The following is a 21,739-nucleotide window of genomic DNA, read 5'->3' as shown; positions in this document are numbered from 1 at the left end:
CGATGTGCTTCCAAATGCAAATGTACAGTATTGGGAATGCCCCGAGGACCCACCTTGGTGCAAACCCCAGCACTGCAGGTTGGGCTGCTCCATGCCTCTGGACACTCCCACCTGCTGCAGCTCCATCCCATCCCATCCCATCCCATCCCATCCCATCCTATCCCATCCCATGGATCCCATCCCATCCCATCCCACCTCATCCCACCCCATCCCATCCCATCCCATCCCATGGATCCCATGGATCCCATCCAATCCAGGTTCCAGCAGCAGTGCTGTCCTGTGCCTGCCAAGCTGCCTCCAGAGCTTCTCCCACCAGGGTGGGCTGGAGCTGGTGCTGCTCACCACCACTGACACATCTCCATCCTGACAGCTCTTGCATGCAAAGGCAGTGGCTTTGTCCACAGGCTTGCCCCGGAACCTGGCTCACCAGGAGAGCTGGGCATGCAGTGTGGAGTGGAGAGGCACAGGGACACAAAGCTTTTCCTGCTTTAGGGCCATTTTACCAGACTGACAGCAGTGGTTTAGGGCAAACCCTGTCCCTTGGCCTTCTGGTGGCTGTAATACAGTGGGGGTTTCTGTGGGTGCTCTCTGGGTCAAGCTGCCCCACTGGAACACCAGCCAGTGGTCCCTTAGTCTGGGCCAGCTACAAGGATCCTTCCCCCAGAGCTGGCACACTCTGTGCTGGCACACCCGTGTCTGGGTGGCACACAGGAGCCAGGATGTGCACCCTGACTGCTGCACTGGGATGTGGGGCCACAGGACCACAGAAGGGTTGGAGGGCCCCTGAGAGACCACCTTGCTCCAGCCCAGGCCATGGGCAGGGCCACCTTCCACCAGGCCAGGGTGCTCCAAGCCCCATCAAACCTCTGGGTGAGTAGAAGGGTTTGGTGTCTGCCCCAGATCCCACTCCTGATTCCATGGAGAAAACCTCTCCCTAGACCTCTGTCTCTTGGAAAACTCCTTCCAGGGAACACACATTGCTGAATGAGCAGGCAAATCCCCGACATTCCAAATTAAAAATACCATTACAACCCACAGCCATACGTCCTTAACCCTGCATTATTTCACCATCAGGTGAAATAATGTCCTGGAGCAGCTCAGCAGAACATGGCCAGAGCTCCTTCCAGCAGGGATACCCCAGCACAGCACACAGGGTTGTTTGCCAGGGATAGGATTGGTAATGGACCATGTAATGAGCCACCCTGCAGCTACACTCAGGATTTTCCAACAAATGCAAGTGTGAGTGAAGGTTACTGTGCTGGAGAGACACAAAAATGGACCTTGTGGCCACAGTCAAGAAGCTGGGCAAATCCAGATGTGGGGCTTTTAACCTCCCACAGGGTCCCTTCATCAAAGAAATTCGATTAACACCATCATAAAAGTCTTTCCTGCTGCTCTGTCTGATCAACTCTAATGTATTTGTAATCAAACAATTATCAGGTTAGGGTGCTTTAACAAAAAAAAATTAAAATATAAAAGCATAATCAATATTTATCAGTCTGTTGTGCTGTTCAGCTCTGAAGGCAAGGAACAAAATCCAATTTCTGCTCAGCTGGTCCTAGGAAATGACATTTTGCAGCATGAGAAAATGAGGTTCTAGTTTCTAAGAATATATCCACTGGTGGGTTCCAAATAACTGTGTTATCAATCATTCTGCTCCTGGGAATGAGTGTATCAACAGCTGGATTGAGGGAGAAACCTCCTCTCCTCCCCTTGGCAGGGTGGTGAGCCTGTGCCTGTCATTGATTGGGCATTCCCAACAGCAACAAGGCACAGAGATTCCTCCTGGTACATCTCTGTCAGGTGCCTCCAATATGTCATAATATTTCCCTCCAATTAAGAAAGCTCCCAAACTGCAGCGATTCTGTGTGTGCTGCTGAACTGTCTGGATTTTTTGCCACCTGTGACACGAGTTCTGTGAGGGAGAGGGAGCATCCTAAGGCAAGGACACCTTCCCTGCACACCAGCATCAGGGGAGCCACCAACAAGCCCCCCAACAAGCCAAAGCACCCCCTGTGAGCCTGCCAGGCAGTGGGGAACTGCAGGCATGCAAGTAAAGTGCCAACACCTGCACCATACAGACCATGGGAATGCTCCAGCTAGGCTGAAAGCACAGGGGGACACCTGGAAAAAAGATGTGGTCCTGAAATGGTTCATGGTCCTGTAGCCCCATGGGATACACCAAACCCGAGCTCCAAGGCTGGCAGCTCCACACACTCTGAGTGGAGAAGGCAGGACCACCTACCCTGCAGCCCCCCAGGCTTTATTGACTTCCCTCACCATTTAAAAAATGCCTTAACTGCAGCTTAATGCCTTTGCTTTTGAAGTGCTGAATCCCCATTGCAAAGAGTTTTCCAGCCATGCCCCGCTCTTGATGCTTGCTGTGGACCACAAGGACACTTCTGGGTGCTGCTCAGCCTTCTCAGTTTTTATTCTGAAACCATTGCTGGCGTTCTTTTGTACCCAGGAATGAGCATGCCTCCATGTCCTCACACAGCTGTTTTTCTCAGGAAATCCCTTGGATTTCCCAGCTGGGATTCACTCATTTTCAGTACAAGCCACTTTGCTGGAAGCCATAATTAGGAGAAATCTGTGTGAGGGCCTGGCTGCATGCAGGTGGTGCAGGCAGGGGGATGGGGATAACAGCCCCTCTGCAGAATCAGGGCCAGTCCTTGAGAGCCTTTGTCTGCATTTCTCTTACACTTGAGATCAGTTCTTTATCCTGGGTAATGTCTGTCCTTGGAGGTAAGGTTGGAAAGCCCACACCTGGAATTTCTGCATCCAGCTGGGCTCTCACAGGTGTAGCAGAAGGCAGAGAGCTGCACCAAACACCTCACCCTGAGACAAACTGTCCAACAGCAAACTGACCATCAACAAAGAGTGTGTTAAAGCTCTACACTACAAAAATATAAGAATTTTATGACTCCCTCCCCATTAACAGGCTAACCTATATTCAAATAGGAGAATTAATGCTAGAATGAGTAACCAGGTGAAACAATTCCAGTGCCAGGAGCTGCACCTCAATACTGTGTCTGGGGTCACCATTGGCTCTTCCTGCACAGAAAAGCCCAGTGCCTTCAAGAATGTTCCCCCGGGAGCTTTTCTTTCCCCTCAGGCTGTGATCAGTTTCTCTTGTAACCTCCTCCTGCATATAAACTCGAGTGAAACTTGTTTAGGGCTCCATAGGGGTCTGGTTTTCTACACCCCAGTTCATCCTCTGAGCTCCTCAATAACGTTCTGGCTGCTGGGCCAGGAGTCAGAGATGAGTGCCAGCCTGGCCAGCAGAGCCACCAGAGCCCTCTGGAAAGTCCCAAGGACAGTGTGCACTCATCTCCTGTGCAGGGATTAGTCACCTCCCTTGCCCACACTAAAGAAATCTCCATGTGCCATAGAGGATTTTGATTCCCTGCCCAGTGTAGGCATTTCTGCCTGGGAAATCCCAGCCTGGAATATGGGAGTCATCATTCCTGGCATTTCAGGTTTTGGCAGGAGGTAAGACTGATGGTGCTGGATGAGCACTCTGCTCACTCTCCATCTTCCTTCATGGGAGCTTTCAAATGAGTCACTGTCCTCCAAACCAGCATCCTTCCTCTGCCCACGAGGGTTTCTGAGTGCATGAATTTGCACTTGTCTTCCTGAGAGCCCACTGCTGACACAAAATCAGCTCCCCAAGCAGACCTGACCACTCAGAGCATCTGACTTGTCCTAATTTCAGTAACACTCAGTGTATGAAAACTGTATCCTCAGCAGCTGATGAGGGTGAGCAGGTCCTTGGAGGTCCCACAGGGAGTCTGGTGTTCCTCTGACTACAAGGGCTCTGCAGCATCTCTTCCATCTTTCATTGTACCCCAGTGCCAGGAGTCTCCCCCTCTCTGCCATCCATCATCTCACCTAAACAAATGCCATCCTATTTTGTTGGCCTAACTTCACAGAATCACAGATGGACTGGGTTGGGAAGGACTTTAGGGAAGGACCATCCAGCTCCACTCCCTGCCATGGGACAGCTTTCATAACCCAGGTTGCTCTGAGTCCAACCTGGCCTTGGGCACTGCCAGGGATGGGGCAGCCACAGCTTCTCTGGGCACTCCCTTCCCCAACACCCAGGTACTGACATACATGAAACCATTCGAGGGAGTTTTTCTAGCCCTAGACATGTAAAACATTTCAGTTTACCAGCTGTTTACCACAGTTTACCACATTACATTTAATGTGCTGCCTGGTTACTGCTGGAGCCAGCATCTTTGCATCCCCACAGTAGGATATGGACCCATCAGGCTGCTCTTCTCCAGAGCTATGAAGCTTTGACTGGACACCTTTTTTATTTTTCAGTATCAGAGCAGAGTCTTTACCAGCTTCATCTAAAAGCAACATGCAGCATTTATTTTCTCCCTGACATACATGCATATAAACACACACACATGCACATTCCCTAATAGTCCTTAATGCCACCAAACATAATTTTCATTGACTGCTTTTCCAGATTAGCCTTCCAGGTCTCTGCATTATGTAACAGTTAATTCATTGCTTTTGTTACCAAATCCCTTCTTTGCCTGTTTGGTGTTATTATTTCTGATTTTATCTTCCTTAACAATGATAGATTCTTAGCTAAGAATATCTTCAATGGCTGCAGAGCTGTGTGCATGCTGTGGAGGAGACAGCATCTATCAAAGTTTTCTTAAGCAACCCTAATTTAGAACACACATTATTTTTTCTCATCTTTTTCTCCCAATCATTTCTTGTTTGTAATTGTTCCCAGTTTAGGAAAATTGACCACTTTCAAGCGCCTTGCATGCATATTATCAATTTAGGATCACATTCTGCTCAGAACAAATGCAATTAGAGCATTTAAGCAACCATTAATTCTGAGTTCAGTAATCAATTCACCTTTATCTGTCCAGCTGAGGCCTGATCCAGAATCACACCAAATCCACTGCAATACTTTGGTAACAGAAAATTATCATCTGTCATTTTTGGAAACTGTGGGGCTGCACATTGGCAGCAGCACGAGTCCTTCAGCATCTACCCCTGAGGCTGAAAAGCTGTTCTGGGAACATGGATTTTCTTTCACTTTGTTATGAAGCTGTTTAGGGAAGCTGTTTGTCCCTCCCCTTATTCGATCCAGCACTCTGCAGGGATCCATCTGCTGATCCAGCCCAGCCTGAGTGCAAGAGCAGCCCTTGGTGGAATTCTGGGGTCAGTTCTGCTCCAGCTCTGGGGTCCCAGCACAGGAAGGATGTGGAGCTGTTGGAGCAAGCCCAGAGGAGGCACCAAGATGATCAAGGGGATGGAGCGGCTCTGCTGTGAGGAAAGGCTGAGAGGGTTGGGTTTGTTCAGCCTGGAGAAGAGAAGGTTTTAGGGTGACCTCATTGTGGCCTCTCCAAGAGAGCTGCAGAGGGATTTTAGAGGGTGTGAGGACTGATTTTGCTGGTGTGAGCAGGTTCTGGAGCACTGATGTGAAGGGGCAGAGAGCAAAGGAAGAAAAATTTGCTGTTACCTGAGACAATCCCAGACAGAGAAAGTGAGGATGCTTCAGCTGTGGGAACAGAGGCCCTGGATCTTCCAGGCCAAGCACTGCTCATCCTGTCGGATGGGGTACAGTGAGCAAGGGCAGCAGCAAATTCAGGCCAAGCTACTGGGGAGCACTGACTGACTGGAGGTGCTGCCCATCTACCATCACCTTTAAGGCTCATTGTCTGTCTGAGTCCAACCTAGAGGCCAGGCCCTCTGATTTTTGAAAGACTTGGGATATGGAAAGAAGGATAAGAAAGTTATATACCTGATTTCAATTATATTCATAGAAACACAGGATGATTTGGGTTAATAGGGACCTTAAAGCTTTTCTTGTTGCACTCCCTGCCACGGGCAGGGACACCTTCCACTAAACCAGGTTGCTCAGAGCCCTGCCCAACCTGGCCTTGAGCACTTCCAGGGATGGAGTGTCAACAACTTCTCTATTGTCTATAAAATTAAAAAAAAAATTGTTGATAAGCAGACATTTTCAGATGATGGAAAAGGGAATTCAAATGATCTGATGTTCCCTTTAAGCTCAGCAGCCAGGTCCTGGCTGGGAGAAATGTGGGACAGAAACACAGGGGCCCTGGGGCTCCCACACCTGGGCTGCAGGGGGACAATTAGCAGTGATGAGGTTTTACATAAGCAGAATCCCAGCACCTTCTTTGCTCTGAGTGCTCCTGAGCTGCCAGAATGGGTTCAATAAGAGGGACATTTTGGGATGTTGATGGAGAGATGACACAGATGCCAATGAGCTACCATTAGCTCTGTGTGCCCTTAGGATGTTGCAGCATTTAGTCTTGTGGAAATGACCACTGGAACTGGGACAGGAGCAGGAAGGGCGAGGCTGGAGCTGTTACACACACTCAACAGCAATAATGGCACTGCAAGGGGCAAAGAGCAAATTATTCAGTGGCTGGGCTGGGAGAACAAACCAAAACTATTTCAGATACAGCAATTAGTTACAGCCCAGTGTTTCACCTCTTTGAGCTGGGGGTCAGGGCGAGATAGTGATCTTCTGTAAGCAGGGAGATGAAAAACACTGACAATTTAGGAAAAAATCAATTTCAGCAAACTATCAGAAGACAATTCACAATGAAGAACTACAACTGCAACTTCTATGACACGATTTTTTTTCCCCTGTATGGAACTCCAACAGGAAACTGTGAACTTGTTGAGCCAACAAAATATATTTTATTTGCAAAAAAAAAAAACACTTAATTTTTTTTTCATTAATTTCACTTCCAGATATTTTTCTTCTATTCTAGCTGAGCTGAATTTCTCTGAGGCATCACCAAAGGAGAGTTCACTACATGGGGACTGGGAAGGAAGCTGAGGTTGGTCTGGAAAGGCTGCATGGGCACATCTGCTGTTGCATTACTGATGGCATCGAGGGCACAGCCATAACCAAACCTCCTTTCTCCCTCCTTCCAGCCATTTACAGCCAATCTCACCAGGGCTCAAGTTTTTCCAGCCTCTGGATCACGGGACAGGTTCCCATGGAGCTGGTACCCCTGGGGCTGCTCCTCACCATGGCACAGAGGATGGGACTGTGTTTGCAGAGTTTATCCCTCCTCAGCCACAGGCCAGGAGGGACTGAGATGCAGTTAAGCAGTTCCCCAGCCTGCACTACTTTTTAGCTCAATTTCCATTTCCTAAACCACTGCTGACGTCTGTCTAAATAATCATTATCTCCACAACCACGCTGAGTTTTAGCTTTGCTGAGCATCTCACAGCAGATTTGGAGCTTTGCAAAGGATGCTGAGCTTAAGAAGCTGCTGCTCTGTGTGTCTGTCCCATCTCACTGGCTGTTTTTGCCAATGCACACACAAACACACAAACCCTACGTGCATGTGTGCTCCCTTTCATGTGAGCTGCCTAAGTGGGTACTTGCTGTCAGATCTTCCAAGCCACAGCACATTTTTAATCAGTCAGATAATTCAATCATTCATTTCAGACCTGCTCTGCACAGCTGTCATTTGCAAGCATCAAAGCTTCTCTCTCAAAAAAACCACACAGGCTGGGGGCTCATTCAGGCATTGCTGTTTCAAAGTGCTGAGGGTGGGGGGTGCAAAGCAAAAGAACCAACAGGATGGATTAAATGAACTTATTAGAAATACTTCTGAAGCTACCACCCAACCATCCTCAGCAGACAACAATGGCATGGCACAAGGGCAGCTCAGGCATCTGCAGGATTTGTGAGGTATTTGCAAATCTCACTCTCACACTGCAGAGTGGGGAGGATGGAGGCGGGGGGTGTCACATGGAGCTCCCTGCCTGAGATGCTCAAAGCCACCGAATGGGATTTGGATGTCTGGTTCTCATTAAAATTAATGGAAATTGGGTGCCCAGACCTACAGGCAGCTTTCAAAAGCTGAGTCCCCATTTATAATTAATGTTCCCAACAGAATGACTAAATATTTATACAATAGTTCACATTATATGCAAAGTGGGAAAGGTGCCTGTTGGAAGATCAGGGACCCAGAGAAGGAGGATCTGATGGGATGTCAGGCTTAATCCACGTTGTCTCTTGTTTAAAGCTCTTCTACTTGCAAATCTCCAGCAGCTCCCATTGGATGAGCACCTGGGTGGTAGCTCAGCAACGATGAAGTTCTCAGGCTACAATGCAGCAAATTAAAATGGCAGATTAACAGCTTTCCTGGGTTCTTTTTCTCTCCCTCCCCACAGCCCTGACTTCCTTCATCAACTCACATCATCTTTGCAAATCCCAATTTCCAGTATGAAAACTGCTCAGTGATGTTGTAAGGGAGCAGTGGAGCTCAAGCCATGAGCACTGCCCTGCTCAGAGGTGATGTAGGTGGGAGAAGCCAAGGAAAAGTGACACTGATGTGCCCCCAGGGATTAGCAGAGCCATGGCTGGATCTGCTCCACTGGAGCTGGATTTGCTCTGGAGGGATGGAGTAATTCAGGGTACAGAGCTGGGGCTTGGACCCTGAGGGTCTTTGGGGATCACCCCTGTGCTCTGGGGTTAAAGCTTGGCACTCCTGCAGGAAAAGTTCAAAGGAAACAAGTCCTGTCCTGGCTTGTCTGTCCCTGGAGGAAATCCTTCTTCAGCTGGACCTTCTCTAACTCTGCTCCAGCTGATGCACTGAGAAGGTGTCCATGGGAGCTTGGGCTCCATGTACCCAGCAGCCTCAGGTCCCCGCTCAGAAGAGATCCTGGGCTGGGCTCAAGACAAACACTTAGGGTGGGCTTGATGACCACAGTGGTTTACAGTGCCCTAATCAAGGAGATTCAACTCCTCCAACCTTTGAAAATCAGCCTTTTAACTTTATTCTTCCTTACTTTTCTATTCTTCTCACCTAAAGCCACCAGATGGAGAAGCTCTGCTGACTCAGGGCATATGGAGACAGCTCCAGTCTCTGGGTTTGTCGAGCCCTGACAAATGTACTGAGAGCTCACATCTGCGGGTCTCCAGCTTCTAGGGTGTGAGCTGTAGCTCCAGCTTCACTGAAAGGACACAGAGCTCAGCCAAAGGACAAGTCATGTGCTCTGTGTCTGTGGACAAACACCCTCTGCTACAAAGGGTTTACTCCCACCTTTCAGCTTCTGGTCAGCTGGCTCTCCTCTGCTACACTGGAGATATCAGTAGCTCATGTTGCCTTTCTGTGTGACCTTGGGTGTCCTACACAGGTCCTTCTCTGCTTCTCCTGGCCCTCCTGACCATATCTCACAGCACAACATGGGCTATGTTTGGTCTAGAGGCTGGTCCAGCACAGCTACACAAAGCTGTCTCATGGAATCACAGAATATTTTGAATTGGAAGGGACCCACAAGGATCATCCAGTCCAGCTCCTGGCCCTTCACAGACACCCCAACAATCCCCCCTGTGCCTGGGAGTGTTGTCCAAACACTCCTGGAGCTCTGGCAGCCTTGGGGCTGTGACCATTCCCTGGGGAGCCTGTTCAGTATATGATCTCCTCTGAACCTTTTCCTGATATCCACCCTGACCCTCCCAACGCAGCCCCAGCCATTCCCCTGGGTCCTGTCACTGTCCTTGGTGCTGCCCCTCTGCTTCTCCTCATGAGGGAACTGCAGGCTGCCCTGAGGTCTCCCCTCAGCCTCCTCTGCTCCAGGCTGAAGAAGCCAAATGCCCCCAGCAGTCAGACACAGCATGGAAGTGAACATGAGCTGCAGCCACATCCCCTGAACCCCACAGCCCATGGGGCAGGGCAAAGGGGAGACAAGGCACATTCCTCAATGAAACCACGGCCAGTCTGCATGGCATGGTACATTCACTGCTCCATGGTTTGCTCCCTAGTGAAACAGCCAGCTTGGCAAGACAAAAATAAATGCAAATTCAAGGCTTGGAGCTGTTGTCCCCAGATAAGATGCCAGGAGTGCATCAAGGACACATAAAGAGCAAAACAGCTTAATTTTCCCAGTGAATACCTGTCTGCTTATTTTTTAATTAAACAACAGCTGGGTGTAGACTTGTGCGACAGCAGAGGGATCCCAGGACAGAGGAGATTAGGTGATCTACACAAGTGAGGATGTAAACCCTTCCTAGCACGGAGAGTGTGGCAGCTGAGCCTGGCAGAACCTGCTCCATCTCTGAACCCTTCACTGCAACAAGCTTCTGCAAAGGCTCCCTCATTTTGTGAGCATTTAAACCCAGAAGCAATTACATCCTCTGAATCACAGCCAATACCCCATCCTGTCAAACAGACAGGGGTCATGGGCAGGCGTTTTAGGAGCAGGTTGGAGAAAACTCTGCTGGTACTGGCCTACAAAAGAAATGGTCCCATCTTCAGGCATGAACATGGACTAGGCCACCTCTGAAAGTTCCTGCAGATCTGTCACTTGTTGATAGATGTGTAGGTAAAAGTCTGAAGGTCTGTATTTTCTTATCACACAACCTCAGGAAGAGATTTCCCCATCCAGACAACCCTCAGGCCTTGGCCATGGAGGGAGGGCTGAGAACCCTGGCAGAGCCTTGGCCTTGCTCCCAAGGAGCCAAACCTGCATCCCTGTGGCACCAGAGAGGTTACAGGGAAAGACTGGGACTAAGGGCTTGAACTGCTCAGCCCAGTAATGCCCCAGACCCCAAACCGGTGATCCAACCACCATCCTGAGCCACAGACAGGAATGGCAGAATCACAGAAGGGTTTATGTTGGAGGGACCTTAAAGATCAGCCAGTCCAACCCCTGCCATGGGCAGGGACCCTTCCACTATCCAGGGTACTCCAGGCCCCATCCAGCCTTGCCTGGGACACTTGCAGGGATGGGGCAGCCACAGCTGCTCTGGGCACCCTGTGCCAGGGCCTCACCACCCACACAGGGAAGAATTTCTTCCCAGTATTCCATCCATCCCAGCCCTCTGGCAGTGGGAAGCCATTCCCTGTGTCCTGCCCCTCCATCCCTTGTCCCCAGTCCCTCTCCAGCTCTCCTGGAGCCCCTTTAGGCTCTGGAAGGGGCTCTGAGGTGTCTCTGGAGCTTCTCCTCTCCAGGTGAGCACCCCCAGCTGTGCCAGCCTGGCTCCAGAGCAGAGGGGCTCCAGCCCTGGACCCCCATGCTGGGAACAGAGCTGTGCTCCCAGGGAGAGCTGTGCAGGCTGCTGCTCTGCCAGACTGCCCTAGATTGGAGTGGGTAAGCTCCTTTCTGAAGGAAGATAATTGCTCTATTTTAAACTAAGTGGTTCAAGGAGAAAAACACAGGTAAGAGGGCCCGATGCTGTGAGCCTGGGGTGGGAAACAGGAGAGTGCAGGGCAGAGCAGCTGCACAGCTGCTATGCTGGATGGTCAGAGTGATGCATGAAAAGCACCAGTCAGGCTGTCACTGTGTCCCCAGCCCAGCCAAACTGGTGCTGCTGGAGAGAGCAGAGACCAAGGTGGGAGAAGTTGGTGCCCCTACTTGGAGTTCTGAGCTGCAAGGCTCAACACCCTTAAAATCCAGAAGGGAAAAGTCCCAGATGGAACAAAGATCCTCTGTCTCCTCTCACATGTCCCTTCTCCACCTGCAGGTTCAGGTTTTGTGGCCATAAAGGAGATTCCCAGAACACTCTGGCTCAGCCCTGAAGGCCAGGTCTGAGAGCTGACTTTGAGCTGATTCCTCAGCTCAAAGGTTTAGCTTTTATATTTTTCAGATTCTGTTTTGTTTTATTGTGTAAGTCTGGGCTTCATGTCAGGGGATGGTGAGCTCTCTTAACAGAGCAGGGAGACAAAACAATTCCTGCTCCAGCTGGGGACCAAGGACAAATGATCCAAATCTCGGGCCCAAGAGCACAAACAATGTGGGCTGAAGAGAGAAAAACAAGAAGGATGGGACTACATGGACTAAAGCTGGAATTGGACAATTAACTCCAATATGCAAATGGACCAGAACTGATAAAAGTGAGAGACCCCAGGACGTGTTATCCATTTTTTGTGGCCATTTTGGGTTGTGCTGCCCAAGGTGGATCCATTGAGGTCTCTTAATAAATCCCAACTTTATTCTTTAGCTCTGTCTAGTCTCTGTTCTAGGCCAGACTTCACAAGGCATCAGAGCAACCTGGCCACACAATGGGCACAGCCCCCACCATGGGGACAGCTCCCACCACAGGGACAACCTCCATCATGGGGACCGCACCACCATAGGGACAGCCCCACCATGGGCACAGCCCCCACCATGGGCACAGCCCCACCTTGGGGACAGCTCCACCACAGAGACACCTCCCACCATGAGGACAGCCCCACCACAGGGACAGCCCCACTATGGGGACAGCTCCACCATGAGGACAGCCCCCAAAATGGGAACAGCCCCCATCTTGGGGACAGCTCCATCTTGGGGACAGCTCCACCATGGGGACAGCCCCACCATGGGGGCAGCCCCCAAAATGGGAACAGCCCCCATCTTGGGGACAGCTCCACCATGGGGACAGCCCCACCATGGGGGCAGCCCCCAAAATGGGAACAGCCCCCATCTTGGGGACAGCTCCACCATGGGGACAGCCCCACCATGGGGGCAGCTCCCACAATGGGGACAGCTCCACCATGGGGACAGCCACACTATGAGGACAGCCCCACCATGGGGACAGCCCCACCAAAGGAATAGCCCCACAATGGGGACAGCCCCACCGTGAGGACAGCCCCACTATGAGGACAGCTCCTACAATGGGGACAGCCCCACCATGGGGACAGCCCCCATCGTGGGGACAGCCCCACCATAGAGACAGCTCCACAATGGGGACAGCCACACATGAGGACAGCCCCACCATGGGGACAGCCCCACCATGGGGACAGCCACCACATTGGGGACAGCCACCACATTGGGGACAGCCCCACCACGGGGACAGCTCCCCTGGAAGCTGCTCCAGGGAAAGCAGTGGCTGCTTTGGCAAACCATCTCCCAGAGCAAAGGCCAACAAACGGGAGCAGACAACAACAGAGCCATTAATAAGGGCAAGTCTGGCATGTCCCTGGACCCCCTCTCCACTGTGATCAGAGGTTTCAGCAGGCAAGCACAGAAGAGGCCTCTTCAGCAGAGTTTTGTCTTTGCTGCTTAAAATTCCAAGGCTCCCCTTTCCAAGTGGGCATGAAAGAAACAGTTTTTGTACGTTCCCAGCCCACCCCCCTGGTCCCCATTTGTATGGAGGAAGCTCTGGCTGGACCCTGGCAGACTCTGGGCTGCATGGGAAGGACACCAAGAGGCTTGAGGGATGTGTCAGCTGACTCCTAGGGCCCTGGTAGGGACAGGTCCTGTCTGAAGGTCCCTTGGAGGGAGGTCAGAGAGACACACTTGATGCTCAGCAGCATTTTTTGCACCAGGATCAGCCTGGGAACAGCCCCCAGCTTCCCCCAGGTGGGGATCCTTGCTGCTCCTCCCCTCCTCTTGCACAGGGCAGAGCCATGCTGCTGGGAGGCCTGCTGCTCATCCATCCACACACGAAGAAATGTGCACTGGGTGAGCACAGCCATGGCTTGCCTTCAGGCAGCTTCTCAAGACAATGACGTCAAACCCATTTTGGGGGGACCCTGTGACCTGGAAACAGCAGTGGAAGCACTCAGCTGGCCCCTCACACAGGACCTGAATATTATTTGTGCAAAATGTTGCTTTCAAGCCAAGGCTGGCTGCCCTGCCTCGTCTGAGAGCCATTTGCTGTCATGTCTGGTCAGAGTTAAGGTTACTGAGAATGTTCATGACACATTTTCTCTCACAGACAGCCAAGGCCCCTCTTCTGCACAACAAGAGCCCAGAAGAAGCAGAAGCATGCAATAAATGGCCTGCAAAGCTTTGTTCCCCTTAAAATAGTTTTGCAGCTGAGAATGCACAGCTATAACTGAGCACGAGTGTCTGGAGAAGAGAAACCCTCAGGCCTTGCCTGGGTGACCTCCCATCCTGCCTGTGGCTCCCTGCAGCCACTGCTTCCAGCGGCCAGCCTCAGCTGGCCAGGCTGCAGAGCCAGAATTGAGGAACCACAGAAGGGTTTGGGTTGGAATGGACCTTAAAGATCATCTTCTTCTACCCCATTCCATGGGCAGGGACATCTTCCACTATCCCAGGCTGCTTCAAGCTCCATCCAACCTGGCCTTGGGCACTGCCAGGGATGGGGCAGCCACAGCTGCTCTGGGCAGCCTGTGCCAGGGTCTCATCACCCTCACAGTGAAGAATTCCTTCCTAACACTTAATTTAAACCTACTCTGTCAGTTTGAAGCCTTTCCCCCTGTTCTGTCACTGCAGGCCCTTGCCCAAGGTCCCTCTCCAGCTCTGTCAGCCACTGTAGGAACTGAGAGGCCACAGCAAGGCCACACTGGAGCCTTCCCTTTTCCAGGCTGAACAATCCCAGTTCTCTCAGCCTTTCCTCACACAGGAGGTGTTTCTCTCCTATGAGACACAAGGGACGCACTGCTGTCAAGCCACCCCTTCCCTCCCTGTGTCCTACAGCCCCTCTCACAGCAGCTCATCCTGTGAGGCTTATCCTGGCCACACTCAGCCCTTTGTCTCTCAGGATGGGCTCAGAGCTCTCCAAAGCCAACCAAGCGGGTCCATCCCCTCATTAACTCCCAGGGCCTGTCTCCCTTGATTAGATTGTGCTGACTCTGCTTGCACATCACACTTGCTGCTCTAGATGCAGGGACACTGGGGCATTTCCAGCTGGGACACAGACAAAAGGAGGAGATAGCAGAGCCTTGGTTACCACCAGAGCAATTCAGGACAAATAATTAGAGGCTTTCATGGCTAATTGGATCTGTACTGTCAATCCAGGACAGGAGATGCCTTAACCCACACTGCCTGCCTGAGATTGCTAAGCAGGCCAGAAATAAACTGCAGCACTGGTCCAAAGCTCATCAGCCTCTAGCTCCCACCCTGTGTGCTCCCTGCCAGCCCTGCTACAGCCCAGCATGTCCAACAGGGCTCTCCAGCTCCTCTGCCCTTTTCCACAGCCCCCCAGCCATGCCAGGACACCTGGAGCCCACCTGGGCCAGCTGAGAGGCCTCTGACACACTGACCTCAGTGTCTCATGGCTGGCTTGAACAAGAAGCTGCAGTTTTCAAACTGAAGTCAAGGGTGAGTGAAGAAGAGGTTGGGAAGAGGCAGAGGCAGAGATCAGGGCTACTGGCAGCCCAGGGTGTTTCCCAAGAAAGGCTTGGGAGCTGGCAGTTCCCAGACCTAAACCTGCCTGTTTGCAGCTACAGGACAAGGCTCCATTGCCATTTCCCTGAGAGGGAGCTCAGTCCTTTCCTTCTCTGCCCAAACCTCCACTCCAGATCCTGGTGCTTGAGGACAAGACATACAAACAAGAACAAATACCTTCCCATGATCTTCCCATGACTTCCCAAATACCTTCCCATTACAAACAAGAACAAAGACCCTTCCCCCTGAGCACCTGATGATCTTCAGGGAGCCTGGGTGCCTGAGCTCATTCGTGCAAGGGAACACAGCAGAGAGAAATGGCTTGTGCTGCTTGGGACCACAACCTGCACAGCCTCTGCCTCTGCCAGGGGAAAGCCTGGCATGGGACACGCAGGAAGGCAAAGTCACAAAAAGGACAGGGCCAGGCAAAAATAGAATAACCTACTTGAAAGTAGGACAACATCCCCAAAGAGCAGGACATCTGGTCACTGCAGCAGGAGCAGCACATGCAGAGCAGGCAGCTTGGCCACGCACATCTCACCTGATGGAGACAGCCCAGATGTGTGGTGTGCCAGGCAAACAGCTGGAATGTGCAGTCCCAAGCAAAGCAGAGCAGCTCTCAGAGTCTCTGAGATGACTTCTAGACTTGCTGCTGCCAGTCAGTCTGTCTGTCTGTGCTGCCCAGAGCAGTGTCCCACCCCCAGGAGCCCATGAGATGTTGTTGAAGATTGCAGGCAAGGTGTTTTCCATTACCATCTGTATGGCAGATGACCTTTGTCAAGTGGGCAGATTGCCTTATCTCTCTCTCTTTGAGTGACCACATTCACTCCTCCCTCGGGAAGGGACATCTGCTGATAACAGACTGTTGAATGTCACTGCCTGACTGATAATAACTACAGCATCCCATTGGGAGATGCTCCGCCCAGAGGGAGGAGCCAAGCATTGCTACCCAGATATAATCCAGAGGTTTTTGAGACACCAGCACAGCTTCTCCACTGAATTTCCCAGAGGAACAGCAGCTGCCTCTCCTTCCACTGAATCTTCAGAGGAAGAATACATCCTTCTCTACAGATCCCCCTTGCTCCAGCAGAACCACCCCTGACACTGCAGCAGGGCTGCAGCCACAATTCCAATGGGACTGCTGCCAACACCCTGACCCACAGGGTGTCAGGTTGGGTTCTGACTCTGTCAGTGTTATTCTGGTGTACTGTATTGTTTTATTTCATCCTTTAATTTTTTTTTCTATCTTTTCCCTGTTAAAGAACTGTTATTTCCTGCTTCCATATTTTTGCCTGAGAGCCCCTTAATTTAAAATTTACAGCAATTGGGAGGGGTGGGGAGGGTTTACATTCTCCATTTCAGGGGAGGCTCCTGCCTTCCTTAGCAGACTCCTGTCTTTCCAAACCAAGACAGATGTGTGCCCAAACCAACACCTGATCCCTTCTATCCCATTTGCTAAACACAGAGTTCTGCAAGAAATCATCACCAAAAAGACAAAACAGAAGGGGATTACCCATGTGCCAGACCACTGACATGCCAAACATGTTTAGTGCTCCCTGCTCCAAGGCCATCCCTATCCTGGCTCCAGCCCACCCTGCTCTCCCTGGCCCCAGCACCTTCCCCAGCCAGGCTGACATCCCCAGCAGAACCCAGCTCAGAAAGGACAAGGTTAAGGAGTGGTTAAATTCATCACTGAGCTTGTATTAGCACCTTCACAAGCTCCACAGCCTCAGGCTGCAGCTAGGCCAGGCAGGATGGGTGTTTTGGAAGGAAATAAAGTACAGATAGGAGGCTCATCAAAGGAGCCCAGTGCTTCTTGCAGAGAGGAGTTAACACAACATCATGCAGCTCCTGGGCCAGTTTCCTACCCAGCCTTGGCAGGACAGGCAGTTTTCTTGGCTTAGGACCCTGTGCTGGAACGGAAACTCAGAGATCAGGTCTCAGGACACCATTCAAAGCCCTGCTCCTTGTTCCTGCTCTCAAAGGAGGCAGTAGGAAACCATCCAGGTCCCTTTCCAGAAAGCTTTAAGCCTCTCCCCTGCAGAGGAAGGTCTCCCTGCCAGGTGTGGTCAACTCAGACCTGCCAAAAGCAGCCTTGAGTGAGGCAGCCTTGAGGCGAGGAGTGACCCCAGCATCCCCCTCAGCTCAGGTGAGTGATTCTGGACTAACTGAGGGCTGAGCCCACTCTGAGACAAGCCAAGAGATAATTTTGCCAGTACCCCAATGTCAGATCCCTATACATCTGTCCCCCACCATGGCCTTTTGGAGTTGAGGAGCTCAGCCCCTCACTCTGAGCTGGGGGGCTCTGCACATCAGCCTGGAACAGAGCTGAGAGGTGAAGAAAGGTTCCTCTGGTCTTTGCTAGGGCTGCTGCAGTGGCTTTCAGAGAGGAAAAGGCTTTTGGGGCAGGAGGAGGGATCAGCAGAGCAGGAGAAGCAGGAGGATGTTCTGCCCTGCCCTGTGCTGGGGCAGTGCCACAGCCCTTGCCCAGGAGGAGCAGGGTGGGACAGGGAAGGCTGGATGGAGCCCAGGGTGACAGAAAACACAGGAGAGACCAAAACCTCCAGCCCAGGGCTGCCTGGGCCCCATTTTGGGGATCAGGGTTGATGCCCTTGGGCTCCCAGCAGTGAAGTTCAGTTTCCAGCAGCAGGGTGCAGGCACAGCTGGCTCTGAGCTCTCTGCAGGGGCACAGCCTGGCTGTTCACAGCCACTCACCACCTCAGCAGCCCAGGAAACAGCCCTGAACCTCCCTCCCACCTAACCAGCGACCCTTTTCCTGCCACACTGCTGCCAGCTGCTGCCAGGAAGAAAGAACCAAAAGTGTTCCCTGTGGGACAATGAATTGTTAACTCAAATTGTCTTTCATCCCCTGCAAAGGCATTTCAACTGAGGAATCACCTCAAACTCACAGAGAAGAACTTAATTCTGATGTGACCAACATTTTCCTTTCATTAAAATAGATATTTCAGAAAAGCAACCTCATTGATCAAACATTGTAATTCCCAGCCTGCCCTCTATCTCCCCCATGGTAAATCTGCAAAGGTGGCAGCAGATGAGTTCCACCACTGTGATCCAAACAATACATAGTGGGCGTGAGGCTGAGGACACCCCATAGCACCAGAAGGCTGCTCCTCACAGAAGGGCTTCCCATCCCACAGACACAGCAGCCCATGCATGCAAACTGCCCAGAGTCTGCTCATTTTACTGCCTACAAAAGCCTGACACCTTCCCTAATGGCTGTCCCTCAGAGCAAGATGGCCTGCAAGGCAGCTCCAGTGGGGCTGTGCAAATCACAGCTTTCTGTTTCTGCTTCTCAGCCTTCCCTCCACCCCAGCAAACACACATCTGAACAGGGGAATGGGCACAACAGGGATGCTGCTCCCTCCTCTGGCTCATGTCTTACACACCCCTGGTTGAAGGGTGTTCCTGAGAGCTGAGCCTGCTCCTTCCCACAGAAAAGAGCTGGAGACACACTGGACAAGGAAGCAGCTGGCCAGGAACCTGAGTGCAGGAAAATCCTTGCAGCAAACTCTCTGTCAGGCCTCAAATCCTCCAAAACCCCTTCCCTGAACAGCCTGGGGGGAATTGCAGCTTTGAGATAGCGTGAGGCCACTTGAGCACAAACTTAATCCTGCAGTGCTCCATCCTGGGGGCTCTCATCTCAGGGAAGAGCAGCCTCCTTCAGCTCACTCCTGTCACTCCTCCCAGCAGCACCTGTGAGGGGATGGTGCTCCCTGGGGTGGGCAGGGAGGCCCTCGAGCAGCCTGTCCTGCACCCTGCTGCTGGTCCAGGGGATGGCACGGCCTGAGGAGCGCCCCCATCCCTCCTGCACGGGGGTAACACAGCCCCAGGAGCATCCCCATCCCTCCTGCATGAGCTGAGCGCCCCATCCCTCCTGCATGGGGGTACTCTAAAAACTCACCATTTTCTTTTTTATTTTTTTTTCTTTCTTTTTTTTTTTTTATGGCAACTGGAACCAATGTAACTCACTGAAAACTTCCATTTACATTTTTACTTTTCCAGAAAGAAATACTCTTTGCAAGTAAATTGCACTAAAAATGTCAATTTTTACAATTTTTAGTCTATTTTAGACTAAAAATGTCAATTTTAGACTAAAAATGTCAGTTTAGGGATGGGTCCCTGGACAGCACTTTGCACCTGGCTCTGCAGGGAGGATTTAGGATGTAGGAGCACCCCATCCTTTCTGCATGGGGATAACACATTCACAGGAGCACCCATCACTCCAGCACAGGCTGAGCACCCCATCCCTCCTGCATGGTGCACTCTAAAACTCAGCATTTCCTTCTTTTTTTTTTTTTTTAATTTATTTTTTATGGTTAACTGGAGCCAGTGTAGTTCACACCAACTGAAATATTTAATTTACATTTCTACTTTTCCAGAAAGAAATACTCTTTGCAAGTGATTTGCACTAAAAATGTCAATTTAGGGATGGGTTCCTGGACAGCATTTTCCACCTGGCTCCACCCCCATCCCTCCTGCATGGTTCATTCTGAAAACTCACCATTTCCTTTTTTTTTTTAGGGTTTTTTTTTTTTTTTTTTTTTGTGGTTAACTGGAACCAATGTAGTTCACATCAACTGAAATATTTCATTTGCATTTCTACTTTTCCAGAAAGAAATACTCTTTGTAAGTGACTTGCACTAAAAATGTCAGTTTAGGGATGGGTCCCTGAACAGCACTTTCCACCTGGCTCTGCGGGGAGGATTTGGGATACAGGAGCACCCCCATTTCTCCTGCACAGGGGTAACAGCTCAGGGCGCATCCCCATCCCTCCTGCATGGGCTGAGCACCCCATCCCTCCCGCCCGGGGATAACACAGCTCCGGGGCACCTCCTTCCCTTTGGTACAGCTGTAAGGATAACACAGCCTGGGGGCACCCCATTGTTTCAGCACATGGGACAACACAGGAGCACCCTCCTGTCTGGCACAGCCCGGGGACATCCCCATCCGTCTAAGGATAGCACAGCCCCGGGAGCAGCCCCTTCTCTCTGTCCCCGGGGGCACCTCCATCGCTCCTGGACAGAGAATAGCACAGGGATAGCACGGGGGGCGCCCATAACCCTATGGCACCCGGGGGACACAGCCCGGGACACCCCCATCCCTCCAACACGGGGATAACACAGCCCAGGGGCACCCCCATCCCTGGAACACGGGGATAAAACAGCCCAGGTACACCGCCATGCATCGAACACGGGGATAACACAGCCCTGGAACACCCCCATCCCACCGCAGCGGGATAACACATCCTGGGGACACCCCCATTCCTGGAACACGGGGATACACAACCCAGGGACACCCCCATCCCTCCAGCATGGGGATAACACAATCCCGGGGGCACCCCCATCCCTCCGGCAGCAGGGATAACACAGCCCAGGGACATCCTCATGCCTCGAACACGGTGATAACACAGCCCGGGGCACCCCCATCCCTCCAGAGACAACACAACCCAGGGGCACCTCTATGCCGCCGGCATGAGGATAACGCAGCTTGGAGGCGCCTCCATCCCTCCCGCACGGGGATAACACAACCCCAGGGGCATCCCCGTCATCCCGGCATGAGGGACAGCACAGCCCGGCTATCTCTCCATCACTGGTGTGCCATAGCCCCGGCAGCACCTTCACCATCCATCCATAACCCGGCACGGAAACCGGGAGCTGAACCGCCCTCCCGACCCCGCCGCTCCCGCCGAGGCGGAGATGCTGCTCCGGCCGGGAGGGAAACGCTCCCTCCCTCACTCCCCCAGCCCGTACCTGCTCGCCGTGCCCGGATCCCCGGGCAGGTGCGGGGACGCGGTCCCCGGGACGCGGCCATGGGGGGAGAGCGGCACCGAACAGGGACCGGGAGCGGAACCGGCACCGGCACCGGGCCCGCCGCTGCAGCGCCCGCCGCGCCCGCGGGGCGGCGACAGAGAGCACGGCCGGGACCGGACTGCCCCCTGGCGGCCCGACCGCGCACTGACAGGGCCCTGCCGGGGAGAGAGAACCGCGCTGAGGGCTGGGAACAGCGGGAGAGCCGCGCTGCTGTGGGGTGAGAGCAGGGAGAGAACCCCGATTCTGTGGGGTGAGAACAGGGGGAGAACCGCGCTTGTGTGGGGTGAGAACAGGGGGAGAACCCCGCTTGTGTGGGGTGAGAGCAGGGGGAGAGAACCCCGCTTGTGTGGGGTGAGAACAGGGGGAGAACCCTGATTCTGTGGGGTGAGAGCAGGAGAGAGAACCCTGCTTGTGTGGGGTGAGAACAGGAGAGAGAACCCTGCTTGTGTGGGGTGAGAGCGGGATGGAGAACCCCGCTTGTGTGGGGTGAGAACATGGGGAGAACCCCGCTTGTGTGGGGTGAGAAGATGAGAGAGAACCCCGCTTGTGTGGGGTGAGAACAGGGGGAGAACCCCACTTGTGTGGGGTGAGAACAGGAGAGAGAACCGCACTTCTGTGGGCCGGGAACAGGAGAGAGAACCCCACTTATGTGGGGTGAGACCAGGAGGAGAGCCCCGCTTGTGTGGGCTGGGAACAGGGGGGAAACCCCGCTTGTGTGGGCTGAGAAATACTCACTCAGCCCTTTTTGTCTCCTCTCTTCTGATAGGGCAAGGAACTCATGAGAGGCTTGAAAGCCAGGGAGGAAAACAGTCAGTTGACAGTCA

The 21,739-nt window shown here is 52.3% G+C and overlaps 1 protein-coding gene across 1 annotated transcript in view; it reads right to left on the bottom strand.

Annotated features, from left to right (window-relative positions):
* The window catches only part of PSD2 (pleckstrin and Sec7 domain containing 2), a 78,594-nt gene extending 57,636 nt beyond the window's left edge, over positions 1–20,958 (bottom strand). The window contains exon 1 of the mRNA XM_054287786.1: positions 20,856–20,958. The gene's annotated coding sequence lies outside the window, so the exon portion shown is untranslated. The remainder of the gene's footprint in view (positions 1–20,855) is intronic.
* Positions 20,959–21,739: the final 781 nt, after the last annotated feature.

This window comes from Melozone crissalis, unplaced genomic scaffold (genome assembly GCF_028551555.1).
Source record: "Melozone crissalis strain CALT ecotype California unplaced genomic scaffold, PUWL_Pcris_2 ptg000061l_1, whole genome shotgun sequence".
NCBI classification, from domain to species: Eukaryota; Metazoa; Chordata; class Aves; order Passeriformes; family Passerellidae; genus Melozone; species Melozone crissalis.
The sequence above is the reverse complement of the archived record's forward strand: the minus strand, read 5'-3'. Positions and strand labels throughout refer to the sequence as shown.